Below are 21,731 nucleotides of genomic sequence, written 5' to 3'. Positions count from 1 at the left end.
TATATATATATATCCCATTGAGTTATTGGTCAGGGTAGTCCAAGAGACACCCAGAATAACATAGGCTATTGCCACAGTCCTTGATTGTCTCTCAGAATTTGAAGGTAAGACCCTATTGCTGAAGATAGGACATACTGTGGTCACAGGACCTGGAGCAATCAAGCTGGAACTGACCTGGAAGCCTCCTCCCTAGAGACTAGCTCTCATGGTATCAGAGGACACTATGCAAACTGCCAAGGGAGAAAAATAAACAGTGGTTCATGTCTTTAAATTGGGGTAGGATAAGCAGACTAATAGAGCCTTTAAGACCCTTTGTAAGTCTTTGGCTTTGACCCTGATGGAAACTAGTGATATTAAAGTGTTTAAAACAGAAGTGTGAAATTATGGGTATATTTCATGAGGGCTGCTCTATCAACAATAGACTGTGAGGGCATTAAGAGCAAAAGCAGTTGTAATGATCTCAGAATCCATCTTGGCTTATGTCAAGATAGAGCAGCACAGTTCATGAGAAACCATCAGATAATAAGAATAACACATAAAAATATTGTGAGATCATTTGTATTGCCATACTAACCCACTATGCTTTTAATTACCTTTGTCACTGGTTAGTATTCATTGCCAAAGGGAAACAAGCATCAGAAATTTGAAAATTCTTTTTAGAAGAAAAATATTAAGATGCTGAGAACCTTTCTTCTTTGCCTTCTCTTGCAGTTAACAATGATGGCAATCAGAGGGTCTGGTTTGTGCAAGAATTTGCTATTTTGCATCCATTATTATGTATTTTTTTTAATGCTCAAAATAAACCTGGCCAGGTGTAGTGGTGCACATCTTTAGTATCAGCACTCAGGAGGCAGAGCAGGTGGGCCTCTGTGAGTTCAAGGCCAGCCTGATCTACATAGGGAGTCCACTGTTACATAGTGAAACCCTGATTAGAGAGAGACAGAGAAAGAGAGAAAGAGAGAAAGAGAGAGAGAGAGATTATTAGTTGTGGCTAGTAGCTAACATTAATTTTTAAAACTGCCTAATGTTCCCTAAAAACCGTAATCACAGAAAGTGTCTCCTTGCTAGATAAATGCAACTTAAAGTCTATGGTTCTGCTTGTCTTGGTTGTTCTCAACAAAATGACTACAGAACTTAGCATTTCAGGAGCCACTTGAAGGGTGCTAGATCCTGATTCTCCCTTCTCCCAAACCTCCACATCTAGCACAGCCTTCCCAGATAGTGTTTCTTCAACAGTATAGCTGTAGTGGGCTCAGTCCCCCCAGAATACAGAGGCAACAGCAATCCTGCAGCCTCCCATTCCATGGGTTTGAGGTGCTTTGGCTCCTCTACCACTGGTGGCTGTGGTGATATGCCCTTCTTTAGGTGACTGGAATAATGTCCCTGCACCAGGAGAGCGCCAGTCCTCACATTAACCCAGGTGACTGGTTTCTTTCTCATTGTGGGGTGGGATCAGAGTAGCTCCACTTAGATAATGACATAGCTGAAACTAGGTAAAAATTGAGGATTATTGGTTACTTTTAATTGTGTCCATAAGCTGTGTCTATCTCTAACATTTCTCCTCAAAATAGCAGTTTATAGCTTGAATATACACATAATCTCTCTCCCTCCCCCTCCCTCACTCCTTCTCTCTGTCCATCTGCCACCTGCTACCTGACACCATTTCCACTTCTACCAAAACTCTTTCAAATCTTTCTCAGAAGTCTCCCCCTTTTGGGTGACTCTTCAAAGCTGTGCTCAGCTGTAATCGATAACTTCCCGTCTTCTCTTCTCTCTGACACAAGGTGTTGTCCAGTTGGGGCCAGGCCCAGTAGAGAGCCTAGACCCAGACCTTTCCTTATGGTCAAAGTCCAGGTACCAGAGGCAGTCTGGAAAGAGTACTGAGGCCACAATCAAAGCCAGAGAAATGAATTGAAATGAAGAAGTGATTGAGACAGAGAGCAGGAACCAGAAGCTGAGGTACAAAGCTCAAGAGGAAGAAAGGGCAGCAACCTTGACAGCTGAAGGCATGTACACTGCACAGCACTTACAGATGCGCAGGGAAGAACGGAGATGATCAAAGTGCATTCTGAGGTGTAGTGGCAATGCCACTGGCAGTCTTTCTACTCTGTAAAATTCTGAGAGTCCCATGAGGTCCACAAGAGCAGGAGATGGAGGCAAAGAACCCTGGTCTCAAGCCTGGCTCTGCCATTATTAGCTCTGTGATGGTCATCAGTTTCTTCATCTGCAAAGTTGAGTTACTAGTTTTCAGCTCACAAGACTGTTATGAAGTCCAAATAAATGACTATCTAGAAAGCACTTAGAAGAGTGACCATATTAAGACACATAGCATCAAAACAAACATTACTGGACTAGAAAGGTAGCTCAGTAGTACAGCATTTGTCTGACATGTGAAGCTCTGAGTTGAATCCCTAGCACTGCAATCTTCATTTCCAACAGGTGGGAGCACCCTTTATTTACATCCTCCCTTCTCTGAGAGGTAACAACCATTCTGCAATTGTTATTGATCATCCCCATTTTGTGTGCAATCAGAAAAATATTTGAACCTCCAAGTGACAGATTTTACTTTAAAACATTTTAAATATTTTATTTATTATTTTTATTTTATGTGTATGAATGTATTGCCTGCATGTATGTGAGTGCACCTGTGCAGTCCAATGCCTCAGAGGTCAGAAGAGGGCCTTGGATTCCCCTGGAACTGGAGTTAAGGACAGTTTGTAGCTGCCATGTGGGTGCTGGGAATCAAACCCAGGTCCTCTGCAAGAACAGTCAGTGCTCTTAACCGCTGAGCCATCTCTCCAGCCCCTACTGTAAAACATCTTAAACTATGTGCAAATAGCATTGTACCTCTATAACTTCTGCTTACTCAATCTATCCGTGCTGACAGAAGCAGTTCTGGGCATCCTCGACAGCAAGCTGTTATTGTTAGGGTGTTCCAAAATTGAAAATAATCTTACCCTAAAACTCAAGAGATTTCACTTCTAAAATAGCCTTAGGAGAGGAACACACTACAGCACCAAAATTTGTCTATGGATTCTGTTAATAGACAATTAAATTGCTTTCATTTTTGCTATTATTATTACTTGCCAGTTTATTTAGACATGGCCTCAGAGAGCTGGTCTTGAATGTGTTATGTAGGTGAGGATGGCCTTGAATTCCTGATCCTCCTTGCCTCCACCTTTCCAGTACTGGGATTGCAGGTATGTGCCATCATGCCTGACTCTTAAACCTATTTCTAGGGGGAAAACAATGAGTGGGAGTTCTCCTAAGGCTGTTTGAGAAGTGACATTTCTGAGTTTTAATGTAAGATTATTTTCAATGTACTTAATTTTATTTGTTTTTGTTTTGTATTTTGAGACAGAGTTTCTCTGTAGCCCCAGCTGGCCTGAAACTTGCCATGTATAAAAGGCTAGACTTGATCTCTCAGAGATCTCTGTAGTCTCTGTCTCCTGAGTGCTGGGATTAAAGGTATACACCAATCAGTCCAATCTTGATCTTTTTTGTGTTGTTTTTTAAGTTTGGATGTTTGAACAAATTTCACTTTTATCATCTATGTAGCACTATGTGCTAACTACCACTATTAACTCTGAAACACCTTAGTTTATGTAATCTGATAACCACTATGAAGGAAGTTCCATTATTTCTCTTTACAGAAGCTCAGCACTGTTCCTCAGGGCACACAATTGCTAAGCTGTGGAGCTGGGATTCATACCTGCTTACTATGTCCAGAGTTATACCAGATGCAAAATAGAGCATAATAAAATGCAAGATGTTCTGACCAAAAAGCAGTATACAGCATGTGAAAAGATTTCATTGAACATGACAAGATCTCGTAGAACAATTCCATCTTAACTGATTGTATCTACAACAACCCAGTTTCCATAGAAGGAACATTCTAGGGTTCTGGGAAGTTATCAGTTTGACACTATCCAACTCAGTTCACAGTCTCTGTGGAAGAGAGAAGTGGAATCCATTTTTTCATGACAAGTCTTCAAATACTCAGAAAGAGGTTTGCACATCTCCCTTCCCTACCCCACTACACAGGCCCATGACTACTGTTGTTGTGGCCACCTGTACCTACTACAGAGAGCCATGGTGTCAATACTCTGGGCAGTTCTCATTGCTGGGAGGGTCCTTCCACTGTCCCAGTGGCCCTGCTGTGGACACCCTTCCACTTGGCAACGCCTCTATCATAAAAGAGTATCCATAACAAAATTCTTTTCCAGACATGGATAAACACAGGATACTGTGACCTCTAAAATCTGTTACTAATCACTAGAATTATGGTTAGGACATGGTAGCAAGGGCAGAAAAATTCTAGATTATTCAGAGGCTTGGGTCACAAGTCTAGCTCTGCCTTTAACACTGTGGAACAGAAATAAATCAAGGCATTTGTTTCTTAACCTTTAGAAACAGGAATACTTGGCCAAACCTGTTTGACTGTGATGTTGTGAGGGTAAATATCAGATGCATACAAAAGACTTAGATAAAAATCTTCAGATAAAAATGGGCAGGAAGAACATGGAATGGCTATAAACCTAAAACACCAAGGAGTTTAACCTCCTTTTATAACATGGGGCCCTCTAATGATCTAATAAAGTCTACGGCCTTTGCAGGAGATGCCTATACTTCTAAATATTGGGGGAGTTAAATTACCTTGGAGTATAGAAAAAGGCTTCTCTACATTCTTCAATTATAAAGTGACTTTTAGCTAAGTATGATGTCATACACCTGTAATCGAGCACACGAGAGACAGAAGCAGAATTGCCTTGAGTTTGAGACCAGTCTTATCTACAGAGTGAGTTCCAAACTGGTTAATCAGGAATACATAGTGAGATCCCATCTCGAAAACAAAACAAAACAAAACAACAACAACAACAAAACAACACTTTAACTGGCATCAGAAGTCTGCACCTGTAGTCCTAGCTACTCGTGAAGCTGAGGCAGGCAGAAAGGAGATAACCTGAGTCCAGAATTTGAACCTATACTGGCAGCATAGAGACCCCTTTCTCAAATACAAACTGCCTGACACTGAATAAGTGCATCATGTGGCTTTAGCTCTGGATTCACAAGTGACTGTTCCACTTCAGAACTGAAGTGACTAAGTCAGTTCAGGACATGCGGCATAGCAGGTGTACCTTGTTGGGGTGGGGTAGAAGTGGCTTTGGATCAAACTGAACAGCTGTGGAAGATCTGGCCGATTCTCCACTATAGCGATAGACAAAAACAAAGCTGACTTTCAGTGTTCGTCCTGATTTTAAACCTTTTCCTTTCTTTTACTGTCCTATTTCAACAGAAATCCATTCATTCCTCCCTCTTTGGATAAAATTGATTCGCTGAAGTAATCTTTGCTCTGTGTTAGAAAATTGGGGGTCGGCCTTAGGAAACTTCACTACAGCCAGGAGATCAAGGTTATCTAAGCACACTACTTCATAATGATGGAATGTATGGTACTGGTGGTGGAAATAATTTTAGATAAAGATACCTTTCCAGTAAAAATGTGGGCTTTGCATATTTTCTATTATTTACTTCATTTTTATCATTCCAGAGTCCTTTCATGAAGCCTGATTTACTGGCTTCTCATCAAAAGGCAAAATAGGATCAGGAGACAGGATAACACCCATTTTACAGATAAAGAAATCGAGTCCTTGAGTAAATGACTTGCAATCTCGAAGTTAGTAAGGTATGCAGGCAAGACTTTGCCCTCCCTTGCTGATATGAAGCCCATCGTGCATCTAACAGTTCCAATTTGAAACGGCCACTTTGTAGCCAAAATATAGTGCAACTTCAGGGACAGTAAACATAAGAAATAGAAGTCCTTTAATTGTTCTCTTTTCTGAGTAGCTTTACATTGTGAGCAAGGCAGAGTTGACAATTGCTTCCATCTGCTCAAACATAGGAGAACAAACTCCTCCCTGGTCTTCTGAACTGTGATGTGTCTGCCATTCCCTAGCAAGGAGAAGGGCTAAAAACACAATGACATGATTTTATGTCAATGCAAAAGGCTAGTGTCAGCTTCTTTGAAAAGAAACTTTGACAGATGAGAGGGCAGGGAAGGAAGTCATCACCACAACCAGGACCCTGTCTGAGGTTTCAAAGAGCCAAAGGGAGAGAGAAAGGCCTGCTGTTGATGGCGGGTAGCACCTGCCTGTCTGCCATGGGATTTTGATTGTGCAGAAATCCCTCTGTCCCTCACTGCATTGATCTCATCCCACACAGAATAACAAAGTTTCCTCTTGATCTCAGAAGAAATGCAGTGTTTCTCAAAGTGTCCTCAAGACCACAGCATCAGAACCACCCAAAGTGTTGGACCAACAGATGCCAGTGTACTTCACACACGAGTCTTCCATAGAGTCCCCTCAGCCTAGACCCAGGAATTAGCCTTTGGAGATAGCTCCAAGATGACTATTGTGACTTATTAAAGTTTGAGAACTCCCAGGAATAGTGATAAATATTGTGTGTGTGTGTGTGCACGTGTGTGTGTGTGTGTTGTGGTGCACAATGTGTGTGGTATATGTATATGGTGTGTGCATCTGAGTGTGTCGGTTCACAGACCATGAACAGACATGCAGAACTGGGAAGTTTGACTCTAGACTGACTGGCCATAGAGATCTTGGGCTCTATCTGCTTGTCTCTGCCCCCCAATGCTGGGGTTACAGGTACGGTGCAAGTAGTCATGCCCTGCTTCTTCCACGGGTGCTGAAGATTTGAATTCAGGTCCTCATGCTTGCAGAATGTACACTCTTACCCACTAAGCCATCTCCTCAACCTCAGTACTCACTTTTGAAAGACCTAAAAATGTACTTTGATGAGGGTATTTGGGGGCATTTCCTTGTATTGATTCATTTTTTTTCTTTTTTTAAAATTTTTTATTTTGTATGTGTGAGTGTTATCCCTGCCTACCTGTGTGTTAAGTGCACCCATGTCATGCAGTGCCCATGGAGTACAGAAGAGGACATCAGATCCCCTGGAACTGGAATTACAGATGGTTAGTAGTCACCATGTGGGTGCTGAGATTTAAACCCGGGTCTTCTGCAAGAATAGCCAGTGCTCTTAACCACTGAGCCATGTCTCCAGCCACAAAGCTCTTCCTTTTCATGTTTTAAAATCATATGGCATATTTTTCTGGATTGCACAGCCTTCATGTATATTATTTCACTTTGATGTACCAATGTGCCTCCATCCGTAGATTCGTCCATCTCTTTTCCTTTTGTACATGGCTCTCATTCTTTTCTCTCCCTTCATCTCCTTTCACCTCTACCAGGGCCCTAATAAGTTGTATCTCAACTTAGTTTCTGTTTTCTTTATAATCATGCGCACATATGAACATAAACATATGCTTAACAAACACCTATAGGTGTTGCTTTTTGTCTTACTAAAGTAGAAATATTTAAAATTCCTTTTTCAATTTTCTCTATTAAATGGTTGCATATGATTCCACAGTGCATATGAGTCATGGCTTAATCATTTCCTGCGGATGGACATACTTTGTTCCCAGGTCTTTATTAGTATGACCAATGCAGCAGTTAACATCCATATATATTTTTCACATAGATTAATATTCATAAGAACTATGGAAATGTTTACTATTAATAACAATATCCATATTTTATGTAATTACATGTATTTTATTTGCAATGTTATATATATTTTTATTTTTAATAACTCATATCATCCTGTTTTCTAAATAAAACAATATTTGTTTGATTTTTTTTTTCAAGATATGGTTTTACTCTGAAGTCCTGACTGGCCTGGAACTCCTTATATAGACTGGGCTGGCCTTGAATGTGCAAAGGTGCACCTGCTTCTGCCTCCCAAGTGCTGGGATTAAATCTGTGTACCACTATGCCTGTTACTTGAGTGATAATTCATACTACAGCATCCTCCCACCTTCATCACTTGCCTTTATATGTATTTATATAGGTAGCAAAGTGTAGCTGGTTATAGATGTGCATAATATTAAATTCATTTATTTATTTATTTTTGAACCTTTTTTGAGATAAAGCCTCCCTGTAGCCCTAGCTGATCTGGAACTCCCTATGTAGACCAGGCTGGCCTCCGTCTTACAATGATCCACCTGCCTCTACCTCCCGAGTACTGAGATTAAAGGTGTGTACCACCACCCCTGGTGTTTTGAATTTTATTCTACTTTAGTTTTCATTCATTCATTCATTTATTTAGTGTGTGTGTATATTTAAGTGTGTGTGCACATGTTAATGGCACATGTGTGGAAACCAGAGGACAATTTGCTGGGCTCAGTTTTCTCCTCCCAGCCTGTGGGTCTTGGGGATGCAATTCAGGATGTCAGGCTTGGTGGCAAGCACCTACCACTGAGCAATTTGTCGGTCTAATGTTGAATTTAAATGCTCTTCACTTCATGGTGTTTCCATTTTATCGAGTTTCCTAGTGTTCCACCATCAGAATTTGACTATTTTTACATATCACCAGTAAAAAATAAAGTGAATTCTGGGTCACTGTAAGGAGTGTAAGAAAGATAACAGAAAAACAACAGAAAAACAAACAAAAGGACAAAAGCAAACAAAAACAGCCCTCCTTCCAAATTCTTGGCAAATATTATCTTTGAGAGAGGAGGCAGATGGGGTGGGAGACTCCCAATATTTGTGTCGCCCTGTCAGCAGAATCCGATAGGGTCCATTTTTCTGCAACGTTAACTTCACAGGCTCAGTCAGGGCTAAGGGACATTTTCTGGATATTTTCCCTCTTTTTCTTTTTCTCTTTTTTTGAACAATCTTTCTTTTTATAAAATGGAATGGCGAGGGGGAGAGGGAAGGGACCTTGCCAGATGAATGTCAATCAATCCTTCATTCTTTTTCTCTTGATCTCAATTTTCTTCCTACCTCAACCTTCTGAGTAGCTAGGTCTACAGACATGTGCCATCTTCTGCCGCTTGATTTGTTTGGTTTGAACATCTCTAGATGTCCAACAAACATCAAAGTGCAGTTTCCCTTGTTGCTGCTTCCGAAGTGCCATTTTAGGTTCACAGAAAATGGCAGGATTCAAAATGGGCAGTTTCAGGAAGGCGTCAGAGAAGAAGGTAGGAGTGATGTGGAGAAGGAATGAAACGGCCAGTCTTGGGAGTTAAAAAGAAAACAGTTTAATCATGGAAGAAGAGACATATATAGGGTAGCCTGCACAGGCAGAGTTTCTGTGGAAGCACATTCCAGGAAAATCTTAAGTGATTACTTTAATAATAAACCATGCATTCTTCGGCAAGCTGTCACGGGATTAACTACCCCTTTCTAGACTGGGAGCACAGTTCAGATTCATTCTCTCTCTCTCTCTCTCTCTCTCTCTCTCTCTCTCTCCCCCCCCATCTCTTTTCCCTCTCTGGCAGGTTTTGTACAAATAACAATTGTTATGTGGGGATCATAGTTTTTAAAACATTACATTTTTTTCATTTTAATTTTCTAAACATAAATTTTGATGGTAAAAATATGACCATGTTTTCTGCAGCTGAACGTCTGGGTGGGCTTTGGTGTAATTCTCCAGAAACACGGATGCTCATTTTAGACCTACTAAATACTGAGCAACTTAGATATGACAGGAAACAGCATCTGCTGGGATAAGAAAGAGTTAAATTTATTTTCATTCCTCCCCTCCCCTACATAATGTGAGCAGGACATTGAATTACTGCCAGGAGCAATATCAGCACCCTAGAGATATAAAAATATACTTCAAACCAGAATTCTCCTCTGTTGACTCTTTAGATTTCTGTGTAAAACAAGAGGTGTCCGTTTCAGGCTACGTGTATGAGCCCACTGCTCACAAAGAGCTATTTGCACTCAAATCTTCAGATTGCAGTTTACAGCAGACAAAATCATTTCCTTTCTCTGTCATCTTGGGCAAATGCTTTCCATTTGGTGCTAGGAAACATAAGTTAGCATTTCTTGGTAAGAGTCTTTGAATTGTTTTTTATAAAAAAAAACAAGTTTAGGTGGGCAGTTTTTGGTAGTTTTTTTTCGTTGTTGTTGTTGTTGGTGGTGGTGGTGGTGGTGGTTGTTTGTTTGTTTGTTTTGAGACAGGGTCTCCCCATAGCCCCAGCTGACCTGGAACTCACTATGTAGACAAGGCTGGCCAAAATCTCACCCACTTGCCTCTGCCTCCTGAGTGCTGGTATTAAAAGCCAGTGCGACAAGGCCAGGCAGACATTTTTGAGTTGAGAAAATAATACATGTTTCTTTGAGACTTGTTTCTTTTGTATTGTCAAAGAACCCATTTGCCTGAATCAACTGTCATGTTTTTCCAATTTATTTAGTCAGTTGAAGTGAACCCATTAGTGTAGACTTCTGGAGCTTAGAATTAAAGCACTGTGTCCTCAAAGGTGGCAGAATTTAAGTTCTCACCTAAATATGCCTTCATAGAACAAAAATTTACATACCTCTTGTCATTCACAGGAAGTCATTTTTTTTTTTCAATCACAGCAGATTATCTCAGAGGACTATTGCAAGCTGTCAGCACCACCCCCTCTACTCCGCACACCCAGGTGTGGAGGGAATGCCAAGGTCAGGGGAGCAGCATTCCTGGCCAGCTGTGCTGTTCGGGGTCCCTTGCTCTGCCTGCACACAGGCTGTTCCTAGCCTGACCTACTTGCAAGCAGAGACTGCCACTCACATTGTGCTACCCCAAATTACACAGTGGCTTTGCAGCTGGGCTAGGCATGGACCACAAAATACATCCTTGGTGTGCCATAAGCCCGATTTGAACCCTCAGTTTCCAGCAATAAAATGCAAATCCATTGTGCTGCTAACTCAAGAAAATCAATAATCCCCAACCATCCAAGTCACGATTTGTCATTTTCATAGTTGGTACCTTCTGCTTCTACCAGAAAGAAGAGGGAAGAGGGGGAAGAGGGAGCAGGAGGAAGAGGGAAGAGAAAGAGGAAGGAGGAGCAAAAGACAAAAAGGTAGAAGAGGAGGAACAAGAGGGTGGAGGAAGGGAAAGGAGGCAATGACAGAAGAAAGCAGGGGGAGACTTCACAAGAATGATTTCAGATCTCTTAAAAAGCACCAGGGTTTCTGTGGCTGTTCCTGATTTTAAAACATGGAGAAAATGAATTTCTAGCTTCTAAATGTTTGCAAAGGTATGCCATGCGGGACTTTTCTTTCTACTACTGAGCATTGATACAGACGGCTTGAAACACTTTTTTCTCCTAGCTCAGGGTTTTCATGAAGGGTTAAAAAACTCTGTAGTAATTAATGCAGATAAAGTCAGGTTAGGCATCTCTCACATGGCTGCATATACCCTGTGAGGAAACCCAGCACACAACTTTTGTTTATATCAGAAATGCATATCATTTACTTAGGTTATATAGAAGCTAACATATTTTGTTTAGATCAGCTTCATAGAATATTGTTTTACATCTGTAGGCATAGAATCACATTTCATATACAAATAAATCTTTTTATATATACACACATAGCTTTCCTCCTGATTAAGCGTATGTAATGAAAGACACTGATTTCTTTAAAGATGGCAAACCAATCGCATGCTCAACTTTAGAAAGGGCAGATGCATCCAGGAAAAGTCAGGACTGACATCCCTTTGTTCAAAGGGCCCCAGCCGGTTGCGATGAGTTCGCGTGCCACATCACTTGAAGTGGCAATCCAGGGAACAGATTTGTGAAACGCAGCTCGGTGGATCCCACCCCTTTCCTGTAGCGCTTCCCTTTCCTGTCCTGATGTGCACCCTCCCCGGGCCCCGCGTCCTGGGGCTTCGGGCTTGGCGGGATCCCTTGTCCTTCGGATCTCCGCGATCGCCCCCAGCTGGCGGGGCACGCCGGGCGCAGAAGCCGGGACTCCAGCACGAGTTAATAAACAGTTAAGTTTGGAAGACTCGGCAGACACGTTGAGGGGGAGTTACCAAGCCCAGGCAGCGAAAACATCCCGGCACATTCCTGGGGAGTCCTCAGCTGCCAGCATCTGATTAGAACCATATCTTTCGCCGGGAGTGGCCGCGCTGCGAGGCTCCGGCCGCCGGCTATTTAAGCGGGACCCACGGTGCCCCTGCGCTGTCGCCTGGAGACTCCGGGCGCGGGGACGTCATGCTAGCTTCGCAGAGGCGCTAGCCAGCCGGTGAGTAGCTTTGCCAGCTTTCTTCCCTGTGGCTCCATCTTTGGGGGGCGACCTCCTTCCCTCCTTTGCTCGCTCCCCTCTTCCCACCCCGGCCTGGCGTGCGGACCTGGGGGCTGCGGGGAATCTTACAAATGAGACAGTGTACTCGGGGAAACAAGCGGTTTTGTGGCCTGACATCTGTGTAATGCTTCCAAGGAATGCGTTTTACCTTTGGGGGTCTCACTCCTGTGGCACTTGAGCATCTCAGTGTGTGTGTGTGTGTGTGTGTGTGTGTGTGTGTGTGTGTGTACAAGCACGCCCTCGTGTATCTAAGAGCTTTGGGGTGGGGTGAGGGGGCAGCCCAGGGAGGACGCTAGTGTGGCTGCTGACCACCTAATTTAACTCTTGAAAGGTGTTTATTTTTGCTGCGTGACAAAGGCTGGGTGCCTGGTTTGAGCCTTTGAGGAGGGTCTCCCCCCCCCCCCCCCGTGACTGACAGCATAATGCATTAAAAATGTGAACTTTGTCTTACACCAGCATTCCTAAGACAGTATCTGTCCAGGCTACTTAACAAACTTGTTTTAAATCCCCGGAGTGTTTGAATGGTGTTTTCTTGACTGCTGTAAACTAGTTGGAAGGATTAAGTAAGAATTTGAGAAAGGGGACGAAAAATGAATATGTTAAAACCTTGGAGCCCCAGTCAACATAGCGGTTTTTTCCGCAGCATAGAGCTGACTCTGTTATTTGTTCCTGCCCTCTTTCCTTCTGGACTAAATTCCAAGAGCCTGGAATTCAGGTCCGCAGTCAGTTTCAGCAGGGAGCTGCTGAGTCCAAAGGGAAGTTTAACTGGATTAAAAACACTTAAAGAATCTGGATGTTATCTCCACCCTAGGCACCCCCCTTCCCCTTTCTTCTTAGTGTTTAGAAGGAAGGGAGCCACTGTAAAACGAGAAGAGCAGAAACGAACCTCCAGACACATGGAAAGACTTAAAAATTATGGAGGGGCGACTTCATGAATAGTAAATGTTACTGTTGCTCTATAAAGTGACTTAATGAAAAAATTTCGGGCCCTAATCAGGACGAACAGGAGAGTGCAGGGGGGGAGGGGTACGGTACAACTCCCACTTAAGTAAAGGCAGAAGAAAGCCGGCAGCTGCTACGCTTTTGAGACGCCTGACAAGGCTCTTGGAACGGCTTTGATGGGTGTATAATGGATCTTTCTTAAAATTTTGAGGTCGGCTCCCCATACAGAAGTATGCACTGGCTTTTGGGGACGGAAGAACTAGCTGGGATGGGGGACTCTCAGGGCTAACAAATGGCTCGTTCCTGTTCCCTTTCTTGCTCCTGACTAGACAGATTGTCCTCTAGCCAGGTGCCCTGCCCACCCCAATCTCTACGTCTCCACTCCCTGGCTAGAGAATTCAGGAGTACTGGGGATTTGGGCTTGCATTAGTCTTTGAGGAAAAGGTCTTTAGTGCTGGAAAAAGTAATGCCTCGAGCAAGGCAATTTTGAGCTTGAGATGCAGCAAGTCTCCGTGGTAAAGCAGAAAGACGCTTAGTGGTCTCTTCCAAAGTGTGTTTCAGAGACAAATCACTTCCTTCTAATGCCCACCCGGGGACCTGTTTTTACTGAATACCAAACCTTCCTTCTCCCAGCCCTATCCCTTTTTGTCCAACCATTATCCTGGACATTGTTGTTGGATGGTCTCCCCATGTACCTCAGTCTAGGCTCAAACTCACCATCTTCCTGCCTCTGCCTCCTGAGTGCTGGGATTATAGGTGTGGGACACCACACCTGGCTGAACTATGTTATTTTAATGTATGGCCAGAAGAGCTAGATTGTAGAGGAATGGGAAGAATGTCTTCCGCCTTTGCCCTGTAGCGCAGATATATTTAGGGAGTTTGTGATGCTAACACCACACAGTTCGTCTGCACTGGAGAATGCAAGGGAGGTTGGCAAGACAACACAGTATTGGTTTTAACAAGTGCTTTTAAGCTTTGCTGATTTGGGAAGGACAAAATCTAGAGGTTGGTTGCTTGATTTCTTATTGTTTTGAGACATGATATCACAGTATGTGCCACTCCGAGCTGGTCTTAAACTTCTGCCTTAATCTTCTGAATCCTGGGGTTGTGGGCATGCACTACCACACCCAGCTCAGAGTTGGTATTTCTACCAAATGCTATGATTTTTAGAATTAAATGAAATGTCTAAATTTGTGTGTACTAGACCTATTTATCTTGCTCCAAAGGTTAAATGGATTTTAGTTGGCTTGTTCGGGTTGAGATACTGATTGGTGGTGCTGGAGAGATGGCTCAGTGGTTAAGAGCACTGGGGGGAAAGTTCTTGCAGATGACCTAGCTTTGGTTCCTAGTACCTGTATATTTGTAACTCCAGTTCCAGGGGATCAAACACCCTTTTCTGGCCTCCAAGGGTTTGCACGCATGGATGCACTTACATACATGCAGGCAAAACACTAATACACATAAAATTTTAAAGTTTAAAAAAAGATACTGGTTGGCATTAGCATGATGATGGTACTAGGAACTCTGGAAGCTGCTGACCAGCTAGTTTGGTCCAATAGCCATGGCTTAATTACCTGAAAATTAAAAGCCTGGCAAGGCAGGACCTGCTGAGTAGTTGTGCCCAGCAGGGAGCTTCTGGGAAAGTGTGCTCCTGGTGGTGCAATGAGGAAGTGGCTTCATTTCTTTCCTATCCTAAGCCTCAGCTTGCTAGTACAACTTTGATTTGGCTGGTTTGGGTGTGCCATGTGTTTCTTTGCCTCATTCTCTGTACTTGGGGATTAATTATTTTCTTGAAGAAAAAGCTAAGATGCTAAAATGCCCGAGAAGGCAGTTCTTAAGGGGTTTTGGTTCCTAATGCTCATCAAAACTCAGGCCCCATCTGGTAGATTTGCAAGGTGACTGACCCGGGAAGTTAGGTCACTGACCCACCCACCACCTAAGGTTTCCTGCCCTAGACAGAGCTACGCTGGGAACGACATTGGCAATATGAAACACCCTAGTAACAGAATGTGCTATTTTTCTATTATCTCTGGAGCTGGATTTGTAAAGCTGAGGCAGCAGTACTACTGACTTGCGCCATTCTGCCAAAGTTTCATTTAGATGACACAGTTTTAACATCAGATAAGTGTGTTTAAGGGAAACCTAAATCATGGGAAGCTATCCTAACAGATTAATCATATGACGCCAAAGGAAAGCAGGCTGCCGGGTCTCTTATTGCAGACAGAGTCCAGACAAATTCCTGATGAGGGACACAAATGATGCTGGGCATCACAAAGGGCTCCATAAGTTAGCTGTCCTCCTCCCTCTGCTGACCTGGCACAAATGGGTAGTGGTTGAAGGCAATTACCCAGCTTCTAGCAAGATGACCTTGTCCCATTGCTTAACTGCTCGGGACTTCTGTTTTCTTACCTGGGGAAGAACAATAGTACCTACCATGGTGTTTTGGGGAAGATAAATTAATCTATATTTGTGCAATACTTTGTTCCATCTGATTGCAGACATTTGTCTCCCTGTTCCTTGTCCTCTGAACAATTGTGAATACTGAAAGCAAAGGGAGAATTTCTTAATCAAAACTGAATACTACCTGCCTATCTGAAAAATGTTAATCATTCAAGTACTCAATACTAACAAAGCCTGTGTGTTTGTGTTCACGCTAGAATGGACAGGGGGTTACTCTCTGTTCTCAACCTGGAAGCCTGATGTTTGGTTTGGTCAAAATGACCTCTGGTCTCATTTAAATCTTCCCCACACACTCCTTCAGACTCCCTGCAGAGAATGGCTTATCCTTCTCCTGAAGTCAGCACTCTAGCCAAGGAAGTGGGAAGGGAGGGACCACCCTGACTAAACTAAGTGACTAGGCCAGGACATTGGGGCCCCCATACTGTCATTGCCCACATAGCTGGGCAGGTTGCCATAGTTACTCCCCTTCCCGCTTCCTTCCACTACCCTGGAAGGAAGCCTGCTTCTCCAGGGCAAGCAGAATCTGAACAAATTGCTTCCTGGCCTAAAACTGGAAGTTACTTAGTGAAGTAAAATCCTTCTTTGCTTCCATTGCCTTTCCCCACCCCTCAAATTTTTATTTATTTATTTATTTGTTTATTTATTTATTTACTTATTTATTTATTTATTTATTTATTTATTTATTTATTTATTTATTTATTTATTTATTTTGAGACAGGGTCTCTCTGTAGTCCCAGCTGGCCTGGAACTTGCTATGTAGATCAGGCTGGCCTTGAACTCACAGAGATCCACCTGCCTCTGCCCCCCGAATGCTGGGATCAAAGGTGTGCGCCACCATGGCCGGCTCCCCTCAAACTTATTTTAATCCCAGTACCAGTACTTACTTTTCTAATCTTTCTTAGCTCTTACCTTATCTAGATGGGAAAACATAAAGGCTTGCTTTTTTTTTGCTTTTTTTTTTTCATCTTTTTGAGACAGGGTCTCCTTGTAGCCACAGCTGGCCTGGAACTCTCTATGGAGTCAAGATTGGCCTCGATCTCACAGAGATCCACCTACCTCTGCCTCCCAAGTACTAGGATTAAAGATGTGTGCTACCACCATGCCCTGCAAGACTTACAAAATTTTAGTTATTACCCATAAAACTGTAGTTACTACCTTAATACTGACGTGGCTTGGCAATTTCTGTCTCTTGTCATAACTTACACAAAGTAGCTGGGGGCAAGTGACCTTTAACTGATATAAGCTGGTATGAATTCTGAGTAATGGAACAAGCCAAGTTAAGTTCTAGGGAAGTTACCAGGAAGCAGAAGGTATGATGAATGTCTCTTAGATTTTCATGAAATCAGAGTAAAAGGGGAGGATAAGATAGGAAGTAAGAATTCTAGAAAGTTGGGTCTCCATTACAGTTCAAGGGATGAGTGTATAATGCATGGGTAGAGTACCTGCCTACATACATAAGGCCCTGAGTTCAGTCCCCAACACTACAGAAAGACAATTGAAAAGTACTATTAACCTGGGAGAAATTTGGGTGATAGATATAAGGCTTAAGATGTTTCTCTTAGTAAAAGCTACTCTGCTTTTCCTTAGCAATATGATGCAAAGTGTTAAGCTAAAATACACTTATATTTTAATAAGGCTTATAAAGTTGACATGTGACAAAGAAGTCACTCTTTCAAGATTAGACACTTGGTAGAACTGGTATGTATTTCATAACTCCTCCTCTGAGACAGCGCTGCTCAGAGTGTGGTTTCCATGCCAGATCTACTGAACCAAGCTATCAGGAGGGCTTAGCCAGCTGTATGCTACAGGCCCTCCATGTGATCCAATAGTAACCTATTTTTTTGAGACAGGGTCTCACTGTGAAGCCCTCCATGGCCTGAAACTCAGTCTGTACACCAGGCTGACCTCAAACTCACACAGAGAACTGCCTGTCTCTGCCTTTCAAATACCAGGATTAAAGTGTTGTGTGTGCACCACCATGCCCAGCTTCCTAAGAGTAACTTTTACAACTCAGTTTTATGGTTTAGTTGTTCAGTGGAAAGCATAATGCAGTTAAAATACTTTATTTGAATTCCTACAGCCCTAGAAGTAATAAAGCGAAGGTATTTAAATATAATTGAGTTTAACTGAATCTTCGGTTGCAGAAAGATAAAAAGACAGATCTAGGACATTGTCCCCAGAAACCAAATATTGCTTTCTTGATCCGAGGGAAACTAATATAATCCTTATTTTTATCATTATCACCTCATTTCTAAATCTTTCCACCTCCCTGAGGTTTTTTAAAGAGTATAATTAATCTCCATTTATTAGGAGACTGTCTCAGCCACCATCATCTTTTAAAACTGTATCATTATATTTAAGCCAGAGGGTTTTCTCTAACCCTTATAACTTTTAATTTTGTTTTTGTGCCATGTCCAGAGGTGCAGATGAATGTTGCCACCCTAAACAAATCTACTGCACCTCATTTTTAGAAAGATTTATGCCTTAGGAAGGATTGCTCCATTCTTGCATTTCACTTTCACTGTATATAACATGACTTTAAAAAAAAAAAATCTCCATTTCTGGGCTGGGGTATAGCTGAGTTGAAAGAGTGCTTACCAAGCATGCAAGAGCTCCTGGGTTCAGTCACCAGCACTGAATTCACTGTGTGTGTAGTTCACACCAGTAATCTAGCTCTGGGGCAGTGGAAACAGGAGGATCAGAAGTTTAAAATCATCAGCAACTACAGTGAGCGTGAGGCCAGCATGGACTACTTAAGACACTGTCAAAAAGAAAAAGAAAAAAGGTATTCCATCTCTTAGCTCCAGTAGAATCAGCTTGCTCCACATTCGATCCTGAAGATGAACTGAGTTTCAGTGTTTATCTTAATATTAGGAATGTGTATGGTACATACTACTAACTTGACAGTGAGTAAAAAATCAATCCCAGTGAGTAGAAATCTCGGAAGAAGTCTGCATCATGTGAGGCAGTGAACACAGAATCTAGATTTCCATGGACCTACTATGGAATGGCAGCCGGGCTCTCAGAAATGCCACTCAAATTTGGGGGTGTGGCTCAGCAGTGAGCTCTTCCATAACATGTGCAAGGCTCTGGATTTGATTCCCAGTATGTCCAACTAATCCTTAGTCACCACACCCACCTAGGAGAACAGTCCTAAGAGTGATTAGTATAAGCAGAGACCCACCTGAGACTGAAAGGCACAAGGGTGTGATCCGGAAGTAGCAGATCAGGGCTCTGGCTGTGAGGTGTACCTTGATGTAGAGTTGTTTAACTGCCTGATAACCTATTGTAGGAATGTAATTATGGTTTATTTAGCTGTCTAAAGTTCCCAATAACTAAGCATTGGTTTTAATGTTTAGTTATGAATGCAGATATTTGCCTTACACTTGCTGGGAGATAAATATTAATTACTAGCTACAGGAAATTTAGAGAAAAATGCCCAGACAGTAGCACATGCCTATGATGTCAGCACTCAGGTGGCAGAGGCTAGAAGATACTGAGTTCTAGGCCAGCCTAAGCAGCACAATTGGGACCCTGTCTTGACAAAGAAAAGAAAAGAAATTTACAGAAAATGACATCCAACTGACATGGAATTTCATTTCAATGAGTGGTCTGGGGTAATTGCATTGTTCCAGAGGTGGGAAAAATCACTAGTGCGATAATAGAGTTGACCTTTCAGGAAAAAAGGAAGTCAAATAAGCAAAAGATTTCTGTTTGTTTATTTTTATCTTTTTGAGACAGGGTCTTCCTGTAACTCCAGCTGGCCTAGAACTCTGTATGTAGACCAGACTGGCCTTGAACTCACAGAGATCTGCCTGCCTCTGCCGGAGATTAAAGGCATATGCCACCACACCTGGCAAATAAGCAAAGGTAAAAGGAGAAAACACTGCAAGAAAAAGCAGATAAGGAAATCAGGTAGGTGGGCAAGTACAGGGTGTACTCAACACACATCAGCCAGTCTGACCTAGATAGCACAGGCGGTAGAGCTAAGAGAGAATAATGTGTGGAAGGGAAAAGTGAATCACAGCTGATCACGGATGTCAGGCCAAGAACTTGTTGGCACATACAAGTTCACCTGTCTGTCTAGTGGGTATGAGAGAAGATTGTTTAGCAATTGAAGAAAATACTATATGCCAGCAAAGTACTAAGATTGCCTGATCTAATATTAGTGAATAAAAAGAAAATGTGTATTACTCTTGTATATTTATTTTGATTTGAGACAGGTTCTTGCTCTGTAGCTCTGGCTGCCTCCAACTCACTACATCACCCAAGGTGGCTTTGAATTCACAGATCTTCCTGCCACTGTTGTCCCCACCTTCCAGTGCTAGAATTACAAGCATTTACCACCACCTCCCATCTGTGCATTACTCTTAATGTTTTAAAGGACAGTGCTCGTGACCAGACTATATAAAGCTTAGAAAAGTAAGGTAAATAATTCCTTGACCTTAGGGGCTGGAGAGTTGGCTTAGCAGCTAAGAGCACTGACTGTTCTTGCAGAGAACCTGAATTCAGTTCCCAGTATCCACGTGGTGGCTAACAAGATCTGTAACTCCAGTCCCAGTGGATTTGATACCCTCTTCTGGCCTCCGTGGGCATTGCATGACGTGGGTGCACTTACATATATGAAAGCAATACACTCATACACATAAAATAAAAATAATAAAATATTTTTTTAAATTCTGTGACCTTAAAGCTTTGAGTTGAGGGAAGAGTTCTGCATGAGTCAGAGAGGAACAATAAGTGACAATCAATGTGGAAAAACAGTACAGCTGCTAAGAGTCCAGCAGAGACCTCCCTGAGACCATATACTTTGAGTGACCTGGGATGGCAGATAGGAATTTGAGAAGGGAAAGGAGGTCAGTGTTATGAGCTAGGGCAGCAGCATCAGAAGACATGTCCATATCTCTGTTAGGGGAAACAGAAAAGAATAGCCTCTCTGGGCAGCAGGTGGCTATGAATACATATATCTGCAGCCTAGTTAAGAAGGGTTTTAACCTCAGCTCAAGTAAAAACACAGGTGTTGAGCACTGATACCTAATTAATACAAAATCAGGAAGGCTAATCTGGTAAGGCATTTCTATAGAATACCTCCATAAAAACTGGCTTGGTACAACTAGAATCTCTTGATTTTCATTGGAATGCTTTGAAAATGCAGAGATAATTCATGCCACTTTTTTTTAATTTTAAGTATGTTGAGTAGCATGCTATATATGTAGAAAAGATAAAGTGCAATGTCCTAGTAGCCATATAAACATGAGAAGAACATCCAACAAGGAATGTTGGAACAGAGTAATGAAGAATAAACACTGGAGAGGAAAAGAAGTGTGGCAATAAAAGACAGCTGGGAAAAACAGTGAGTCACAGGCCAGGTTCAGTATGTAAGTGGACAATCTAGGATAAAATCTTAGCTTCATTCCAAGCTACAGCCCATACTCCTATGGATTTTGTAGGCATATCTGGCTAAGAATCAATTCTGTTTGTTCCCAGTTCATGCACAGCAATACTAACACTCAGCTTTCAATATGAGAACTCTTCTGTAGAAGTAATGGATGCAGCTATGCTCTGTTTGAGAGTCTGGATGTCTAGGCTTCGTACAGCCAGCATTTGCTTAAGTTTACTATGGGGTGCTCATGCAGACTAGTCTTGATGAAGTCTGACATAGCAAGGTGGTAATGCTTTTTTATCTAGTGTCCTCCAACCAACCCAGCTTAAGGGGGTAGGAGGAAGAGATAGTTACATTTTCTACATTTTCATTACTGTTTCATTTAAATCTGAGTTCAGTGGTCTGCTGGATGTGAAAGTGACTCTAAAGAGTTCAGAATCTGGCGGATAACATGTTTGATTATAGCATGTAGACATCAGCATCAACTCTGAGTGGTTCACACTTCTGCAGTGGCAAAACTGTCAGGTGAACACACTATTTCCTTCTGGTGTTTATAAAAATAGTGATGATTTGGAACTTTGGCTTTTGCGTTAACTTTACAGAAAGCATCACTGATACTCTTCTTTTTCTTTTTTACTTCTTTGTTTTTTTGAGACCTGATAGCCCCAGCAGGCCCGGAACTCACCATGTACCAAATTGGCCTCAATCTCACAGCAATCTGTCTGCTGCTCCTAAATTCTGGGATTAAAGTGTGGCCTACCACGGCCAGCTTTGCTGATACTCTTTAATGACCT

General features: G+C 42.3%; 1 protein-coding gene across 3 annotated transcripts in view; it reads left to right on the top strand.

Annotated features, from left to right (window-relative positions):
• Positions 1-11,824: 11,824 nt before the first annotated feature.
• Positions 11,825-21,731, top strand: part of Dab2 (DAB adaptor protein 2) — a 56,518-nt gene continuing 46,611 nt past the window's right edge. For all 3 annotated transcript variants that reach the window (XM_029567801.1, XM_008842093.3, XM_008842092.3), the window contains exon 1: positions 11,825-12,092. The gene's annotated coding sequence lies outside the window, so the exon portion shown is untranslated. The remainder of the gene's footprint in view (positions 12,093-21,731) is intronic.

This window comes from Nannospalax galili, unplaced genomic scaffold (genome assembly GCF_000622305.1).
Source record: "Nannospalax galili isolate Female #2095 unplaced genomic scaffold, S.galili_v1.0 scaffold139, whole genome shotgun sequence".
Lineage (NCBI taxonomy): Eukaryota > Metazoa > Chordata > Mammalia > Rodentia > Spalacidae > Nannospalax > Nannospalax galili.
Note: the sequence above shows the minus strand (reverse complement) of the source record. Positions and strands in the feature narration are given on the sequence as shown.